The sequence below is a fragment of the Neofelis nebulosa genome, chromosome 1, assembly GCF_028018385.1.
Source record: "Neofelis nebulosa isolate mNeoNeb1 chromosome 1, mNeoNeb1.pri, whole genome shotgun sequence".
NCBI classification, from domain to species: domain Eukaryota; kingdom Metazoa; phylum Chordata; class Mammalia; order Carnivora; family Felidae; genus Neofelis; species Neofelis nebulosa.
The window spans coordinates 141,669,522-141,688,738 of NC_080782.1; the positions used below are offsets into that span (position 1 = coordinate 141,669,522).

The following is a 19,217-nucleotide window of genomic DNA, read 5'->3' on the forward strand; positions in this document are numbered from 1 at the left end:
TTACTATGATTCTGTACGCATAGGCAATCTGTGTCACTTGCAGATTAAATGCAATATATTCTCCTTGCATTATTTTTTGCCTGGGAACCATGCGCTGAGATAGCAGGAACACAAGATCCTGGGTCCCTGAGCGACTCTTTGGATCAGATTCCAAACTAAACTTGCATAGGAGAGCACAGTGTATTGGACAAATAAACTTTTGTTGAGTTACACCTATATTTCAGGGTTCATTTATTATTGCAGTATAATCTGGCCTACCTTAGCCAATACAATAGCTGGATTCTGAAATACAGCAATGCAAAGAGACTTGATATTAGACTTAAATTATAGATGTTCAGATACTGAAAATTCCTTATTCACTCTTTATAGCTCTATATACTTATCAAGAAACAAATGTTATTACACTTTACTTTTATAGGTATTCATTAAATATACTTTGCTAGGCTACTACCTGATAGGAGCTGCTCTTTTAAACCAATAAAGTAAAGTAATATAAAATCCATACAAGGCCCTTACTCTCATAGAGCATACATCTGTATTGTAAAGAAGAAAATGTCTGGTGGAGAATCTGCTCATTAAAAAAAGGATGGCAATTTTCTTATTAGATAATTATATCTAATTTCTGTTCCCTTGCTAAATTTCATTTTAAAATATACTAAAATTATGGCAGTTACAGCAATACACAAAAAAATGAGCCATTACTCACTTTTTTGTTAGAATGACAGATCAGATATTAAATCAAATGTGGATATTTCTTGGTTCTCTTTAGTAATGAAAACCTATTTGAGTAGGAAAACCTATTTGAATAATCATTAGCCTATTTCAAAATTTATTTTGGAAAAGAAATATTCGAGGCAAACTGGTATAAATTTCACTTAATTGCGTAAGAATACAAAATTTTACCTCCTTTTTTCCCCAGCCAAATTCTGTGCATGGAAGTAACACTTCTATTAAGAAGCTTTTCTTAAATTTACAGAACCATCTTATTTTTTAATTATATTCCCAGCAATGTTAATGCATCACTTCCCACCTACATTATAAAATTAATATGCTTTCTATAATTTATAGGGAAAATATTAATGTATTAACATTTTTAACTCTACTTTCAAAAAACAATCTCCCAAAGACTTCCTACACAATGTTATCATGCATACATATGTACTAAATACTTCTCCTATACTAATAATGGAAAGTATCTATAATGATATATTTTATTTATTTATTTATTTATTTATTTATTTATTTATTTTTAACGTTTATTTATTTTTGAGACAGAGAAAGACAGAGCATGAACGGGGGAGGGTCAGAGAGAGAGGGAGACACAGAATCCGAAACAGCCTCCAGGCTCTGAGCCATCAGCACAGAGCCCGACGCGGGGCTGGAACTCACGGACCATGAGATCATGACCTGAGCCAAAGTTGGACGCTCAACTGACTGAGCCACCCAGGCGCCCCTATAATGATATATTTTAAAAGGCTGGTAAAGTGTGTTTAAAGTATCTTGAAAATTAACAAATAACAAAGGGAAGTAAGTCAGCTAAAGTGGTGTCTGCCATGTACTTTATGGCTAAAAAATACTTGAGATCAATGTGAAGTTGAGGAGTACTATACAGGGTGGCTTAGAGGAGGAATTTGAAGACACGAATTCAATCAGCCCTCATATCTTTACTGTTAGTAATAGCATGAAATAAGACAATTTCGTATTATAATTGCAAATGAGATCCAATTTTATGACTGAAAAATACCCAACTGGTTTAGATTTCTTCATAATTTAAAACAATCATCATTCTGTGTCAACTCAGTATTAACAGTCTACCTTCAAGTTCACTAAATATTATAACAATAATTACGTAACTCTAAACATCACAAGTTTTTTGTTATATTTTCCATTGAATGATAGCCCTTGCTCTGTTTTTCTTTTCTCTATGCAACTACGCAACTATGTTCAGGCATCAATTCTTCTTCATTAAATTTCTTTTTCTTTATTAATTTTCTTGAGGAAAGAAGTCACAAGATCAAGAACTAATAATAATATCATATTGTTAGAAACATTTCAAATTGTTTTTTAATTTTAACATTTTTATTTAATTTTGAGAGACAGAGAGCGACAGAGCACGAGCAGGGGATAGACAGAGAAAGAGGGAGGCACAGACTCCCAAGCAGGCTCCAGGCTCTGAGCTGTCAGCACAAAGCCGGACACAGGGCTTGAACTCACAAACCATGAGATCATGACCTGAGATGAAGTAGGACACTTAACCAACTGAGCCACCCAGGCACTCCAGAAACATTTCAAATCTAAGAAAGAGCTAAATATGACAACATAGGAGTTTACTGTGTTTGGTAATAAATAAATTATCACTATACAAGATATGACCACTTTTTAGTGAAATGACAAAAATAAAGGCATTATAGATAAGAATTTGGACAGTTTTTTGATAACTATCCCTCCCCCCAACCCCTATGAAAAAATACCCTAGAAGTGTTATTGGCCAACCCAGTATTCAATACGGAGACTATGAGAACCCAGGTAACCTAAAAGGCTACTTACTGATGAGCAATGGAATTCATTAGACATTATGAGTATTTGTGACTTCAGGAAGGAGATGTTAAGCTCTCAACATGGTGCACACTGTCTGTAATGAAACAACTCCAAAGAGGTATGTTGTGCCATGTTATTCTACATATTAAAAAAAAAAAAAAGTTAAGTCCTCGAGGGCATACAAGATAGCCTGGTATGAACAAGGCTCAGGTATTGAACATAAATTCCACAGAGTAGACAGAAAACAGTATCTCTAGAGTCACTAAAAGTAACTTAGTCTATTTTTTTATATCATATGATGATAAGTAACTGAAATAGTAGGTATCAAAGTACTTTAATGACTGGAGGGCATTAACCAAATATAAGTGACATAATTATATGTAATTTAGAAAGATTAACTTCAGAGGCACCTGGGTGGCTCAGTCAGTTGAGCGTCCGACTTCAGCTCAGGTCATGATCTCACAGTCCGTGGGTTTGAGCCCCGTGTTGGGCTCTGTGCTGACAGCTCAGTGTCTGAAGCCTGCTTCGGATTCTGTGTCTCCCTCTCTTTTTGCCCCTCCCCTGCTCATGCTCTGTCTCTCTCTGTCTCAAAAATAAATAAAAACATTAAAATAAAAATTTTAAAAAAAATTAACTTCAAACAAGAGTCTCTGATTTTTAAAACTTGACAAATAGTAATAATTTATCTTATTTTCTATATGTGTTAAGAAATCATTAATATTTTATAGTAAATGACAATAATACATATCACTTCTTTTCATTCATTTGTTACTCCTAGGGATATTGTGGTTATTTCTTAAGGTAGTGTAAAACCATTGCATTTACATAATATTTCAATATATTAAAGAAATCTGATGTCAACTATTTAAATATTTTAATTTCTATGTACAAACACATTTCTCTAGTTCACATAGGTTTTCTTTTTCACTTTGTATTTAGCATGTGAAAAGGTTTCTGTTCATACCCAAATTGCCCAACTGAAACCTAGAGTTTAGTTTTAAAATTGAAGACAATTTTTCAGTATGGTCTTGTCTTTAAAGATGGAATCCAAGAAGTTCAATATTCTCCCTTCACTGAAGCAGACGGACTGAAAATACACACGTGAAAAAACAGACAAGACCAGATCGCCACAGGAAAGTGGAAGAGGGAATATGTTTTTTATATAATACATTGAAAGTTCAGTAACTGGACAATATAACCTCCTGCACAAAATAACAACAACAACAACAACAATAACAACGTTAAGAAGGCCCTATTTCTACATTAATGTGTATCCTTCAGTATCTCAATAGGCTAATTTTAAGTACTCATACTTTTGAACACTAGAGGGAGTACATAAAAGAAAAAGAAGAAGAAGAAGCCAAACACTGATATTACCTAGTTCTTGGGTGTTTTACATAATATTGGGTCTTTGCAACAAACTGCTGGCTTATTTCTTATGGACATGGTGGAATGATTAAAATGTTTTTAAACAGTATCAATTATCCCTTTTTCTATGTCATTTTCCAGTTAATTTAAAATTTATAAATGCCTCTTGGGAAGAAAGGTACACAGTATTCAAAAAGCAGCAAAACAAAGTGAATGCTGTAAAAAGTAGACATACTTTCTCCTCATTTTAATCTACATATTCTTTTAGAAGAGAGCAGAATTATATCTGAATCACTTCAAAGAGTTTAAAATGACATCTCTGAGCCTAAGGGAATAATGGGCACTTTCAAATCAGAGCCAGACTTTTTATCTGGTGGTGAAGCCCAGAGGTTACACTTCATTTAGGGTTTTATAGAGACAAGGTGTCTCCAGAGTTTCCGTTTGGGAGAGACAACATGGAACCAAAGGTTGGGTGGTTAGAAGCATGAAGACTTGAGGAATTAATATTTTTTAAACACTCGGGGTGCCTGGGTGGTTCAGTGAGCTAAGCACCCAACTCTTGATTTTGGCTCAGGTCATGATGTCACGGTTTGTGGGATTGAGCCCCATGTCAGGCTCTGCACTGACAGTGTGGAACCTTCTTGGGATTCTCTCTCTTCTCTGTCCCTCCCTACCCCCCTCTAAATAAATAAACTTAAAAAACATTTTTTTAATAGCCTGCCTAACACAAAGTAAGCATTCACTGTATGTGCTATTACTGGGAGGTCCTTTGTTCATTTCGAAAGTTAAGAATGTGGGTTGAGTTGAATGAGATGCATTTAGTGTGGTTAAGTAGATTCTGAAATCAAAGGAGGGGAAACAAAAGCTCCCTCCAGCCAACCTACAAACTATAAGCACATGTAATTGGAAGATGAAAAAATCCATGCAGAAGTTGTTTAATAAGCATCTACTATAAACTCGCTTCTTTGGAACTAGTATATATGCAGTGGAAAGTAAAGGGAATGGTTGGATCTGTGAGAACTTTGATGGAAAAAGAGTCTGAAGGGATCCAGTTATTCATTAATTTGCTAAATGAGCACAGCTCACATGACAGCTATTGCTTCAGGAATTTGGAATACGAATTTGGAAATCATGGACCTGTACATGGAATTTAACCACAAGAGTGAATACAAACACCAAGAAGAAGAGTGTAAATAGTTTTTGTTGTTGTTGTTGTTTTTCAAAAGAGGATCAAAATTTGTGTTCAGATATCTGAGAGGAGGAATAAGTAAAGGTAACAGAAAAAGGAAAATCAGGTGAGAAAAGCATAGCATTCTTCAAGCCAAGTGAAGACAGAATATTAAGGAGACTGTCAAATGCTGCCAATAGATTAAATAAAGTGAGGATTCGAAATCAAGTATGATTAAATGAGGATTCACTGACAACTTAGATAGAGGCAGGTGTGGTCCAGTGATTACAGCATATGTCTGATCAGCCTGAATTTAGACAATAACAGCCTGAGTTTAGACAAAGAGGTGATAGTAAGAAGAGAAGACTCTTCAGGTTTCGTAAAGGGGAACTAGGAATTAGGATGGTAATTTTCAGGGTGAGTCAGGTCAGGAAAGGATTGTACTATCATCTTTATTTTCATTTGTATGCCGAGGGGAATCCTCTGGACCAGAGTGAAAAAGTGAAGGTATAGAAGATACGTGGAAGATTCTTAATGATTCTCTTGAGTAGATAATCAGAAGCAGGCTCTCCTGCATATGTGGAATGACTGGCTTTCAACCCTTAACACCTTTAATAAGTATTACTGGGAAATGGACCCTCAAGTTCAAATTCCTCAACAGACAACAAGAGTGAGACTTTAAAAATGTTTTTTTTTAATTTAAAAATATTTTTAATTTTTATTTATTTTTGAGATGAGGGGGAACGGCAGAGAGAGAGAGAGAGAGAGAGAGAGAGAGAGAGAATCTGAAGCAGGCTCCAGGCTCTGAGCTGTCAGCACGGAGTCCAATGCAGGGCTCAAACCCACAACGTGAGATCATGACCTGGGCTGAAATCAGACACTTAACCGACTGAGCCACCCAGATGCCCCTAAAAATGCTTTACTGAAGATGACATGGTTAGTAATTAAAAGAGAAAAAAATTACTAGATCTTTTGAAAAAGGCACAAATAAGGAAGAGTCGTTAACAACACCAGCAGATGCAAAGCAGTGACACAGTGACTTGAAACATGAGGACTATAGAATGCAAGTCAGGTAAAAAATTGAGATGGTGTCATGATTGTCAGGGATGGTCTCCCAGTTACTCACTGAAGGGAAGCCGGAGATAAAGCCAAATAGGAAACATGGGACCCTGATGTCAAGCTGGGAGGCTGGGTTTGTTCATTTGACATTTTAAGTATCAGGAGGATAGTGTACGATCTTTTAAGCAGGGGAGTGGCCCGAAGAAAGCAGCACATTAAGAAGATTAATCTCGCCTGTGTTTAGAGGATGAATTGGCAGAGAACAAAGGAGAGAGATTAGTGGTAGGGCTATTAAAACATCATCCATGAAGTTTACCACAAAGGGATTAGAGAGGTGGCCGTGGGAAGGAAGGCAGCAGCCAATGTGAAATCCCCTGTTTAGCAAAAATATACAAGACTCGGTGATGTTATGCTCTTGTTGCATCATGCACTTTTCTCTCTGTGCCCTTGATGGTCCTTAATAAATATTAGTTCTGTCTTCATTTGAAATGTCTTCATTTGAAATGAGGCCCCCTACTAACATGTAAGTTCCACATGGGAGGGGTCATGCGTACATTGCTTACTATGTTATTTCCATTGCCTGGCTTAGAGTAGGCATTCAAAGAAAACTGATGAATAAATGAGTAAGACCTTGGGCTATAGCAAAGAAGTTGATCAGAAACCAAAGGAAAAAGAAGGGAACAAAAAAATGTGGAAGAGAAGAGGAGGAGACAGAAGGGAAGAACAAGAAAGTGGAAAGCGAGAGATGAAGTAGAGAAGGGAGAGGAGGAAGGAAAGGAAAAAGAGATGATACTGAAGTTAAAAACCTGATCACGGAAGAGAAATTGTGTTCCTGCTGGAAAGTGAGGAGCTGATGATGGACGATGGTTTAAAGGGAGAAATATTCAAAGTCCAACTCCACCATTTGCTCTCCATGAGTGAACCTCTCTGTCTCAGCTTCTCCATACATAGAGCAACCTCATAATAACCTTGTAATAGCCTCACAGGTTAACTAATGAGGGTGATTCAATGAATTAACTCAGAACAGCTCCTGGTACCTGAACAGATGCCAGTCACGTTCTTGTTCTTGTTCTTCTCATTCTCCTCCTTCTCTTCCTTCTCCTCCTTCACCATCATCACCATCATCATCATCACCATCACCATATTTATTCTGTAATCTGTGCTATACCCCAGAGCTGAGACACCATTCAAACCTCTCCTATTTCTATAGAAGTGGAACAGGCAGCAGAAGTCTAAACACATTGACAGTTGAGGTGAAGAGCCCCTCCTTCCAGTCAAGGTTGCTATTGACCTCGCTCGGGAACTATAAGTGGCAAGAATAGGAGCACTTAGCCTTGGCCACTGCCATTGTCCCTTCTGAGTCTCTCTTCCTTTCCCCAAATTGTAAAATAGACATGCCGTTCAATTGCTTCAAATTCATCAGGTTAATTTTTCTTTGTGAAGAATGGAAAATGAGATAGGGGGAAGTGATGAATGGAAATGAGAATGCGCCTTTTAAAAGTAGGTTTAGTGAGGGGCACCTGGGTGGTTCAGTCGGTTAAGCGTCTGACTCTTGGTTTCAGCTCAGGTCATGATCTTACAGTTCATTGGTTTGAGCCCCACATCAGGCTCCATGCTGACGGTGTGGAGCCTGCTTGAGATTCTCTCTCTGTCCCTCCCCTGTTCATACCCTCTCTCTCAAAATAAATAAACTTTATAAAAATAAATAAATAAATAAATAAATAAATAAATAAATAAATAAATAAAAGTAAGGTCAGGGAAGGAAAAAAGAATCAGGTAAATTTAGGGGGAAAAAAAAACACCAGAGATAATGGTTCATTAAAAAGGTGAGAAAGAGAATACAAGATAGGAAAGAAACACAAAGTCCCAATGCTTGAAGGATAAACACCAAGTAAGAGTATAAATAAATAAAAAGCAATATTAAGTAACAGGGAATAAGAAGGCAGAGCTAAAGCAATCATTCTCAACCACAGTGACTCCTCCTTCACCGCCTCAAGAGACATTTGGAAAGTCTAGGAACATCTTTAGTTCTCACACGGACATGTTTGGTTGCATCTAGTTAGTAGAGGCCAGAGGTGCTACTAAATATCCTACGATGCATAGGACAGCCTTCAACACCAGAGAATTTTCTGCCCCAAATGTCAATAAAGCCTTGTTTGAGGAAGCCTGAACTAAAGATTAAAGGTAAAGAGGAAAACATGGAAATAGATCGGATCCAGTCACTCTTCTGATCAAAACTACAAAGCCCCCATCTGACTCCAAGAGTATTAATCCTTAGACATGTTGCCCTGTGTCCCTCTGACCTGCACATACGCTCCTGACACAGTGGCGTCCTTGTTCTTCTGCAAATACCCGGCACACATGCTTCCCGTGAGGCCCTGGGACTGCAGTTCCCTCCACCTGGAGAAGGGCTCCCCTACATATACACACAGGATATTCCTTCACCTTCAAGCTTTTCCTCTGACATCGTCATGTGTGTTTCTAAGCCAGGCTTATTCTGGACCATCCTATTTAAAACTGTACCTCGTCTCTGTGACCGCTCTTCCCATTATAATCTTCTCTTGTTTTACAGGACTTGTGGATTTAGAGTATTTGACGTGGCTTGACAATTATGTTGCTCTGTCTTCCTCATGCCCTCCCCAACCTCTGTGTATGCTCCATGAAGGAATTTTGTCTCTTTTCTAGGTCACTATATCCCCAGCAACAAGAAAAGTGCCTGGCATACAGTAGGTTCCAAACAAGTGTTTGTTGAGTAAATGGATAAAGAGGCTCAAATTCAAGGAATAGTAACAATAATTATAGATACATATACAGTGCTCACTCTATTCATGGGAACTGTTTTAATAAAGTGATTTATATATAATTAGTCTTTCAATCTCTATACCGAGTCTTTAATGTAGGTAATATTATCATTACCATTGCTGTTTTAAGGAGGAAATTAAGTCAGAGTGACATTAAGAAACATGTCCAATACTGCACAGCAGAGCAATATGAAATCAACTGGTCTGGCTGAGAACTTCCCTGTCTACATGATGTTACCCTCCCTGTATGACAGAGCCTCAGAATTTTTCTATTATTAAAAAAAAAAAAGTAATTCCAAATATTTGTCAAAGACATCCAGCTATCCAATTAAAGGATAATAAAATTTAAACTTTATTCTATATAATGGAATAAACTTATTGCTGATACTTAAGTTTTAAGATCACAAGTTATTTTCTGGGACACCTGGGTGGCTCCATCAGTTGAGTGCCCAACTTCGGCTTAGGTCATCTCATGGTTCGTGACTTCAAGGCCTGCATTGGGCTCTGTGCTGACAGCTCAGAGCCTGGAGCCTGCTTTAGATTCTGTGTCCCCGTCTCTGTCTGCCCCTCCCCCATTCGCTAGCGCTCTCTCTCTCTTTCCCTCTCTCAAAAATAAACATTAGCAATTTTTTTAAATAAAAAAAGATCACAAGTTGTTTTCAATTATTGTTTTATCACTATCATCAAAAGTAAAAAAGAGATGGCTACCCAGATAGTTTTTTCAGCCATGGTCACAGTTTTTAGCTGTTTTACTTAAATTTAATTAAAATGTTTAAATTACATACTAACATAAGTTTGGTTGCCCCAATGTATGTAAAATATTAATGATTTATTTTAACAAATTTTACAGAGAACAGTAACTGGCTGCTGATTGTTTCTAACCACATATATGTTTACTTGGCAATGGAGAACACTGGGAGAGATTTGTCTCACAAAGAGATTTCTGGTGTTTGTAATGTGAATTGAGATGTTATAATATATTAACATCATATCCAAGAATACTCTTCTAACATGGAATAACCAAGTGACAAATGTATGAATTGGAAAGGCTTGTGCTCATATCCCCAAATTATTAGGTATCATTACAGGAGTTACCACACATTTTACTAAGCAGTGTCCTAAGCAGAAAGAAATCAATTAAAATGGTAAGTGACATGAATGTTTCTCCCATCATTCTTCATTCTAGAATTAACATTATGGCCCTTTACACATTCCACATTGCTTTAGAGAGCCTTCTTTCACACTGGAAGAGGTGGTTCCCCATGATAGATGACCTTCTATGGTGCAGTCCCTTAAGCTTATTCATGATTGTATGCTTCATCGTCTACAGCATAGTGTCTTACATAAACCAAGTATTCAATAAATCTTTCTTACTTCATGAAATAATGTCATGCAGGAAAGGAAAAATACTTTTTTGGGACCAGTTTTAAGAGAATATGCTTAATTTACAATAAGTTCTGGAAACATTTTGTCCTGCGTATGATATATCTGTCACATAACCTTTAGACACATAAGCTTTCTATACTCTGGGGAGAGTAGTGAAGAGTGTGTGTGTGTGTGTGTGTGTGTGTGTGTGTGTTTGTGTATCTGAAGTAAATTGTGGAAAACTACCCATTTGCTCCCTGGCACAAAAACCATCAGATTACAGCCATCAGTATTTCTTTTGTTTTCTTTTTATATACCCAGGACTTTTGATCTTGAAAATTGCGGAGCTGGGTTTCAAGTAACTACCTGAAAATTAAAAATGAAAACAAAACACACAAGCAATCATTTGTTTTGTCTCATCACCAGAGTTGTTCTCACCTACCCAAGATTCCCTCAGTATCTGTGAAACCTTATTTTCTTGTGAGCTTTTGTTCCAGGAGAAATATCCATGATTTTGCCAAACTTTCAAAGGGCTCTGTTATATGGGAGGAAAAATTAAGAATCACTGATACAAGGTAATTAGTTTGATATATATCTATATCTATAGATATAGATATATATCTATAGATATAGATATAGATAGATAGATAGATAGATATAGATAGATAGATAGATAGATATATTAACTTGTTATTTTTCCACAGCATGAATACAGTTGGAAATCTTAGGATAAGATTTGATACTAGGCAAGAGACAAATAAAGGCCAACATACCTGTTAGCTTTTGTGTAGTACTAGAGAAGGGAACCTGTTGGAAATCATTAAATTTGTTTTCTCTAAGCAAGTATGGCGCACATTATCTGTAGCTGAGAATCTGTTTATAGTGTGCCAAACACGATAATAACTGACTCATTGGGCACAGGTATGTTATTTGGCTCACTTCAATTATTCTACAAGTAAGCATTTATCCCAAATGCCAATTTGAAGTAGCATTTGCAAAGCAGCAAGAGAGAAGACAAAAATCATAAATATAAGTTCTGTCTTCAAATTGGCAATGTTTTTACCTAGAGCGGGGTCTAGAAGCTCACTTCCTTTAGAATCTGCATCTTCTTTCATTCTCAAAAATAAAAATGCCATGTAAGGCTACATCTGTCCTGAGTTGACAGGCCACCTTGTGACTGTGCTTTGCTGGGACATTACCTAGATATGTCTATTTCCTCCTTTTAATTAATGTTATTTTCTAGCACTTAGTGCCAAAGAAGCACTTACTCTAGGTTCCCAGATCTTACAGGAAATTTTAGTTTAAAGCAGTTCTTCCTAGTGAACTAACTTTGCATAAAATGAAAACATTTCTATTAATACTATATTGGTAAAAACCAAGATTTTAGAATAAGGTTATTTCTTGTATCCCTTATGTACATGGGAAGAGGGGTGGCTTACAATCGACATCACCAAAAATAACATGAGAAATCTAATTATAAAAATACACATGACCTTTTAGTCAGGTCAATAAGTTTGTGTCTGGTAGAGCGTTAAACGAGCTTTTCTCTTCATCAGTCATAGCAGAATGCTATGAAACTCCAAACATCTCAGAAAACTTAAGGATACTGCATCCCTTCTGAGACCATTTGATAGCATCAAAAGAAAATAAAAGTTTACCATATGGTTTCACTCTTATGTGGATCCTGAGAAACGTAACAGAAACCCATGGGGGAGGGGAAGGAAAAAAAAAAAAAAAGAGGTTAGCGTGGGAGAGAGCCAAAGCATAAGAGACTGTTAAAAACTGAGAACAAACTGAGGGTTGATGGGGGGTGGGAGGGAGGGGAGGGTGGGGGATGGGTATTGAGGAGGGCACCTTTTGGGATGAGCACTGGGTGTTGTATGGAAACCAATTTGACAGTAAATTTCATATATTAAAAAATAAATAAATAAAAAAATAAATAAAATAAAAAAATAAAAAAAATAAAAAAAAAGAAAATAAAAGTTTTCCAATTAGTTTCAAATTAGAAACAGCAGCACACAATACTATTTATCAGTAAGCTCCCATGTTAGTTGCTCCTTTATTTGCTGTCATAATATAAAAAAAAAGAAGTAGTATTTTATTAACATTTTTTAATACTAAATAGGCCAAGATTAATTCTGCAGCACATATTTATTTGGATAATGCAAATTTCAAGGTCTAATCAACTCACTGTTAATTCTGACTTGAGACTGGTGCCCAAAATTGAGTGCCAAGTCACAAAACCAATGACTGTTACCACAAATTAATAATTAACTACAAAACAAAAATAAAAAGATTTATTAGCTTCACATAAAATTTAAAAAGCAGTGTCCGATAGATGAGTGGATAAAGAAGATGTGAGATACATATGCTGTGGAATACTATTCAGCCATAAAAAGAATGAAATCTTGTGATTTGCAACATGGACGGACCTGGAGGTCCATAATGCTAAGTGAAAAGTCAGAGAAAGACAAATACCATATGATTTTGCACATAGGTGGAATTTAAGAAACAGAACAAAAAACAAAGAAAGCAAATAAGACAAACAAAAGAACACACTCTTTAAATACACAGTGGTTGCCAGAGGGGAGAGGGGTGAGGGGATAGGTGAGATAGATGAAGGGGATTAAGAGTAAATTTATCTTTTTTTTTTTTTTTTTTTTAAATTTTTTTCAACGTTTTTTATTTATTTTTGGGACAGAGAGAGACAGAGCATGAACGGGGAGGGGCAGAGAGAGAGGGAGACACAGAATCAGAAACAGGCTCCAGGCTCCGAGCCATCAGCCCAGAGCCTGACGCGGGGCTCGAACTCACGGACCGCGAGATCGTGACCTGGCTGAAGTCGGACGCTTAACCGACTGCGACACCCAGGCGCCCCAAGAGTAAATTTATCTTGATGAGCACTGAGAAACTTACAGAACTGCTGAATCATTACATTGTATATCTGGCACTAATATAACATAGTATGTTAATTTTACCTAAAGAAAGAAGAAAAGAAACAATGTCTATATATAGTGCTGCTGGGAGTAAATATTTGTAAAAATTCCCCGGAAAACTGTTAATATGGATCAAATGCTCAAACACTTTTACACTCTTGACTTCTAAGAAAATGTAAACAACAGCAACAACAAATTAGGAAAAGTCATAGAGCTAAGTGGTTAAATGTCGGGGCTCTAGCACTAAAATGCCTGGCATTGAAGTCTCCCAAGTGACCTTGGGCAAGTGACTTACCTCTGGCCTCTGTTTTCTCATCTGTAAAATGGCATAACAGTAGTACCTTTCTCATATGCCTGTTTTGAGTATTAGAAGATTTAATATAACTAAATATACTTAAAGAGTACTAAGGCGGAGAGTAAAAATCTAGCTCTTAGCAGTTTTCATTGCCAAAGCAGTTTAAAAATTTTTAGTGATATTTAACAATCACAAAAATTCATAAATTGATAGAGTGTCCAACATTAGAGTATTTATACAGTAACTTACAGCAGATCTATATAATCATTATGATCTAATACTCCTTAAGAAAGCAAAAAATATCACTGCATAAAATTTCATAATTTTATGACTTCATCTATGTTAAAAATATGCATACAAAACGACTGAAAGGAAATATAGCAAAATGTTTAACATATCTATTTCTATTTGACATTAAAGATAATTTTAATTTTCTGTGTAATTTTTAGTTTTTTCCAAACTTTCTATGATACTCATATACTCTATTGCTTCTGAAATGAGAAAAACAAATGAAATTAGTTCTTTAAAACAAAGTACCCATGGGGCTGGGTTTCGGGGAGGGATGCATAAGTAGAGCACGGAACATTTTTAGGGCCATAAAAATACTCTGTATGGTACCATAAGATGGATACGTGTCATTATGCATTTTTCCAAACCCAAAGAATGCACACCACCAAGAGGGAGCCATGTTATGAACTGTGGACTTTGGGTGATTATGATGTGTCAGTAGAGATTCATCAGTTGTTAAGAAATTCACCACTCCAGTGGCAGATGTTGATAATAGGGGACACAATGCATTGTGTGGAGGCGGGAGGTATCCAGAAATCTGTGCCTTCACCTCAACTTTGCTGTGAGCCTAAGTTGGATTAAAAAAAACCCACAAAGTCTTAATAAAATACATAAATAAATTTTAAGCTTTTTTAAAAGAAAAAAGGTACTGTTTGTTGTTTACTAATCTATTTTCGGCATGAGGTTACACACATTTCAAACAGCACTGAATTAGCGCCTATTAGAATTCGAGCCCTCTAATTCCCAAAAATTGCCCATGAAATTTTTCATGAACTAGTTCCATAGAAGGATCTGTAGTTTAATTTGTTTGATAAAATATGTTTTACTCAAACTTGCAATTCTATCTCTTTTGCTATATTTTGATTTAAATACCTGAGATCCTCAAAACAGCAAAGGTAGAAAAAACATAATCCAGGTAAACATGAAACCTATCACATTGGTTTTATTATCTATTTAGTTCACTATTGCCTGAAGCACATTATCTATTTATTGGTTTAAGGTTGCTTGAGTTTCTTATCAGCTAATTCCTTGAGTGTTGAATGGCTTTAATGCATAGAAAATAGAGACAATGAAACATGGTTATTGCTTATCTTTATTTTCTCAGAACCATTCGTTCTTCCAGTAACATGCTAAGCCATCATGCTTAAGACAAGAAAAATAAAAAACCATTTTAGCATTTTGTAAATACACTTGAGTTTAAGGAGGCGGACTGTTGCATAGTGTCATAAAAGTATACTTATTGGTACAATTGATTGAACTGTGAAATTTCATTCATTCACAACTTTAGAACTTGGAAAATATTCCAGAGATCATTCTCTATAATTTGTTCTAGTAATGAATTTTACATGCATGGGCTTATTAACCAAAAAATATTTGGTAGGATTTCCTAGAGCAATAAACTACAGAACTTGATGTGAATAAGCCATCTGAAAAGAGGAAAACATTTAAAAACTAAAATATTTTAAATTTTTTTTTAGTGTTTATTTTTGAGAGACACAGAGAGACAGAGCACGAGCAGGGGTGGAGAGGAAAGAGAGAGGGAGACAGAATCTGAAGTAGGCTCCATGCTCCTAGCTGTCAGCACAGAGCCCGACGCTGGGCTCAAACCCACAGACCAGGAGATCATGACCTGAACTGAAATCGGGTGCTTAACCGACTGAACCACCCAGGTACCCCAAAGAACAAAAATATTTTGCAGGTAATTGTTAATTCTGTCAATTCTGTTTCCCTCAGTGTTCAAATGGACCGTTTCCAGTGGGGTTCCAAACTTTTCAAAATTAAACTTAAATTTAATTTATTTCTCTTTATGACCTCATAAGAAAAATCATGAGTGCTTTCCAGTCTACAGTCACACTATTGACATAGCTTCCCACCTAAGTAGTCCAGTCACTAAGTGATTCCAGGGTGCAGAAAGAATAACTCATCTTAACTGGGTTCTCTATGAGAGACATATCTACTTAAAAGGCTTAGCAATAAATAAATAGATAAATAGATAAATTATATATATGTATACATATGTGTATATGTACACATGTATATATGTATATTATTATTATATATATTATATATATGTATATATATAAATTATATATATGTATACATATGTGTATATATACACGTATATGTGTATATACATATGTATATATGTATACATATATATAATGTGTGTATCTAAATACACATATATAATCATATTTATCAAATATTTAAATTTAATAAATTATACTTATTAAACAAATATGTAACATATGCATATATTCAACCTATTAGCAGTCTTATTACTTCACATTATAAAGTGAAACATGGCAAAAAAGTTCAAAACCATAATGAGTCTAAACTAATGAGAATATAGCTAAAGCAGCAACGAATTTTGTTTCCAAATCAAAAGGTTCTTTACTACATATTTCAGTGTCTTTCTAATAAGATCTGTGATACCATATTAACAACAGTATTTGATGCAAAACAATTTACCAGTGAGATCTTCATAAAATAAGAGGCAAAGCGATACCCAAAGATGTCAGATTATTTGACAACTATTTTTAAAAAGTAGTTTTTTCTATTTTTCTTAATATAAAAAAAAGTATATGCCCACACCTAATAAACCAATGATGGCTAATTTTATCCCTAAAACTCCAGTTTCACCACTATTTTCTTCTTTTTTCCAATGTGTAGAAAAAAGCATCATGGATTAATATTGTATCCTAATGCTATTTCCTGTTAATTTCTTCTCCTCTCTACTTATTCAAATTGTAACCACATCTCAAAGATCTAAAATCTTCTGTTTTGACTCTTCATCCACCCAAAGGATTAATCCCTCATGAAAAACTCAATATCCAGTTTTAAGACTTGGATAGGTGATCTCCTGTATGTGGCATTGATCCATTTGTGTCAATCATGACAATCTGAATAAATTGTAAGGTCCTTAAAATTCTGTCTTACCATCCTTTTTAAGCTTTGACATTCTTCACCAAAGTCTTGCTACATTACTAAGTACACAGCAAATATCATTGTATAAATCTACACACACTAATTCTTATTCTCAATTCTGCTTTTTATTCTCAAGCCCATTAGATCAGAGTGAGAGTGGCCACTAAAAGCAGTAATAATGCCTTTTTACACTAGTGATGTTCAAAGACAGTTAAAATGCATCCCAAACTGATGTTTTGAGGTCACTGAGACCAGAAACTATAAATTCTTCTTCTTGGTAGCCATGAAAAGATAATACAGTACTTGGCACATAGTAGGTACTCAGTAAATACACTGAATTATGTGTAAGGCTTTTCCATTATACTATAGAAGATCAAAAGACCCTCATTATTTCTGAAAATCATTTAAGATTTTACTGAATACCGAGGGTAGAATAAAACGGACCTTAGAGTTTCCAGAAATCCTGTTCCTTTTCTTCCAAGATATAATCCAATTATAAATGATGAAGCAATGATCAGTAAATAACTAATCATAGAAGACACTCATCATAGTTTTGTCCTAATTAGTAACGTGTTTCAAGCAGTCACTACTATGTTCGAACCTACTCCAATACCTGAATTTTCAAATGACTCAAGTCCAGAAAACTTCTGAAAAGAAAAGCAATTTCAAAATAACCTCCAACACAGGTCCAGTATTGTTGGTGCAGAGTTTATGTAAAAATAAAAATGGAATATTCAAAAAAGAATATTGCCTTTTAGAATAGAAAAAGCAGAAAAGAAAAATACCATATGGTGACTGATAAAGTGATCTAGTCATAATCACTTTTTTTATTTCTAATTTCTGTTCCAAGTTAATAAGAACTCTTAGCTAATTTATATCAAGATAGAGTATGGCCTAAAGGCATACCATTGACAATAAAAGAATTAGATTCTAAATATAACAGTTTATGTTCAATATATACCAATGATAAACTGCCAGAATACTGAATCTAACCAATGATGAACAGTGAAATTCATGTTTACAAGTCACAGATCTAGAGACCAACAAGGTTTGCAATTTTACAGTTTTAAGTTACTCCTCCATACAAAACTACATCAAAGATATGTTCAGTCACATGTGCAGTGTTATCTTCAAAAGATAAATGCTGGACAACTGCAAGATGTCATAGGTTAAACATGCCCTATAAATATTTGTTCTCAAAATAACTATCATTCACATTACATAAATGACCAATGCTCTGAGATTCAGCCTTAGCATATACAACTCCGTGCGTAAACCTAGGATGATGACAGCCTCACAGAAGTAATTAACAATCCCACGACATCATTTATCATTCATAAATTTCACTCTCAGGGTAAGATTTTTACACAAAAGGCCCTGGCAGCCAATCAAATATTCCAAAGCATTAAGTCAAAATTTTATTTCTGGATCTGTCTGGAAGATAGATCCTTTCATTTACTTGGTTGTACATTATTTACGTTTTCCCATACTCTTAATAAACGACCGGTTTTTGTTTTTTTTCCTTTATAAAGCCTCAAATAAATGAAGACACAGAAAGAGGGAAAGAGAGACCCACAAATTTTCTGATTTCCTTCTTTGGGATTCTAATCAAGAGTCTCAGGGAGGTTAAAAGTTTCAATGTAGATCTATCTGGTCTCCAAAAGCCTATAGAATAATGAGGCAAAGCAGAACCAGGCCCATGTGCAGTTCCTCTTTATTTATTCTGTCTAAAATAGACAGTGGAGTGACACATCGTAACATAAGGAAGCATGTGCCCATAAATGCAGACTTTTGACTGCCTTTTTTCTTAATTCCAGCCTCCTGCCTTGACAGTAAACACGACTTTGCTGACAAAGGTTTCCCACACTTCCCACCGTAGAAACCTCAACTGCTACAAAATTTTGCCAAAAGGAACATGCCCAAATTTGTTCATTTTTTAAAACGCCATAATGTTTCAGATGAAAACACAGCCTGCCAAAGACGTCAAATAAAAGAATAACAAAGAAACGAACAGCATCTTTAGACTTGAATGTCAATGCATAACCTCGCCATCTGTCAACCAGTTGTGAAGCAATGATCCCAGAAAAGCCCTGCAAACACGAACAAGTTAGATCCTTGCACCGATCATCTGTATCAATCTCCACTCTCAGGACCTCAGTGGCAATTATGCTCTATGGAACAATCTACAGAAATGGCATGTGCCACCGGCAAACCGAACCCTGCCAATGAATGGGCCATTTTAACAGATTTTCATTTGGTAACGCGCGGAGTTCAGTTCCTAGAGGTAATGGGAAATCGGAGGAGAAAGGGAGTTGGGCTGTGGGGGAGAGGGGAGGGTCTCTTTCCTCACGTTTGGATTGGAAATTGGATTCAGGAGGTTAATCTCTGGAGGCCAGACATCCAAACAACCCTCAGTCTCCTCCCACTTGGCCTCATGAACAGGAATACAATTTTGGACCTCGCGTCTGCCC

The 19,217-nt window shown here is 35.8% G+C and overlaps 1 protein-coding gene across 4 annotated transcripts in view; it reads right to left on the reverse strand.

Moving 5' to 3' along the window:
• PRR16 (proline rich 16) overlaps window positions 1-19,217 on the reverse strand; it is a 303,706-nt gene that overhangs the window by 282,740 nt on the left and 1,749 nt on the right. The gene's annotated exons all lie outside the window — the stretch shown is intronic.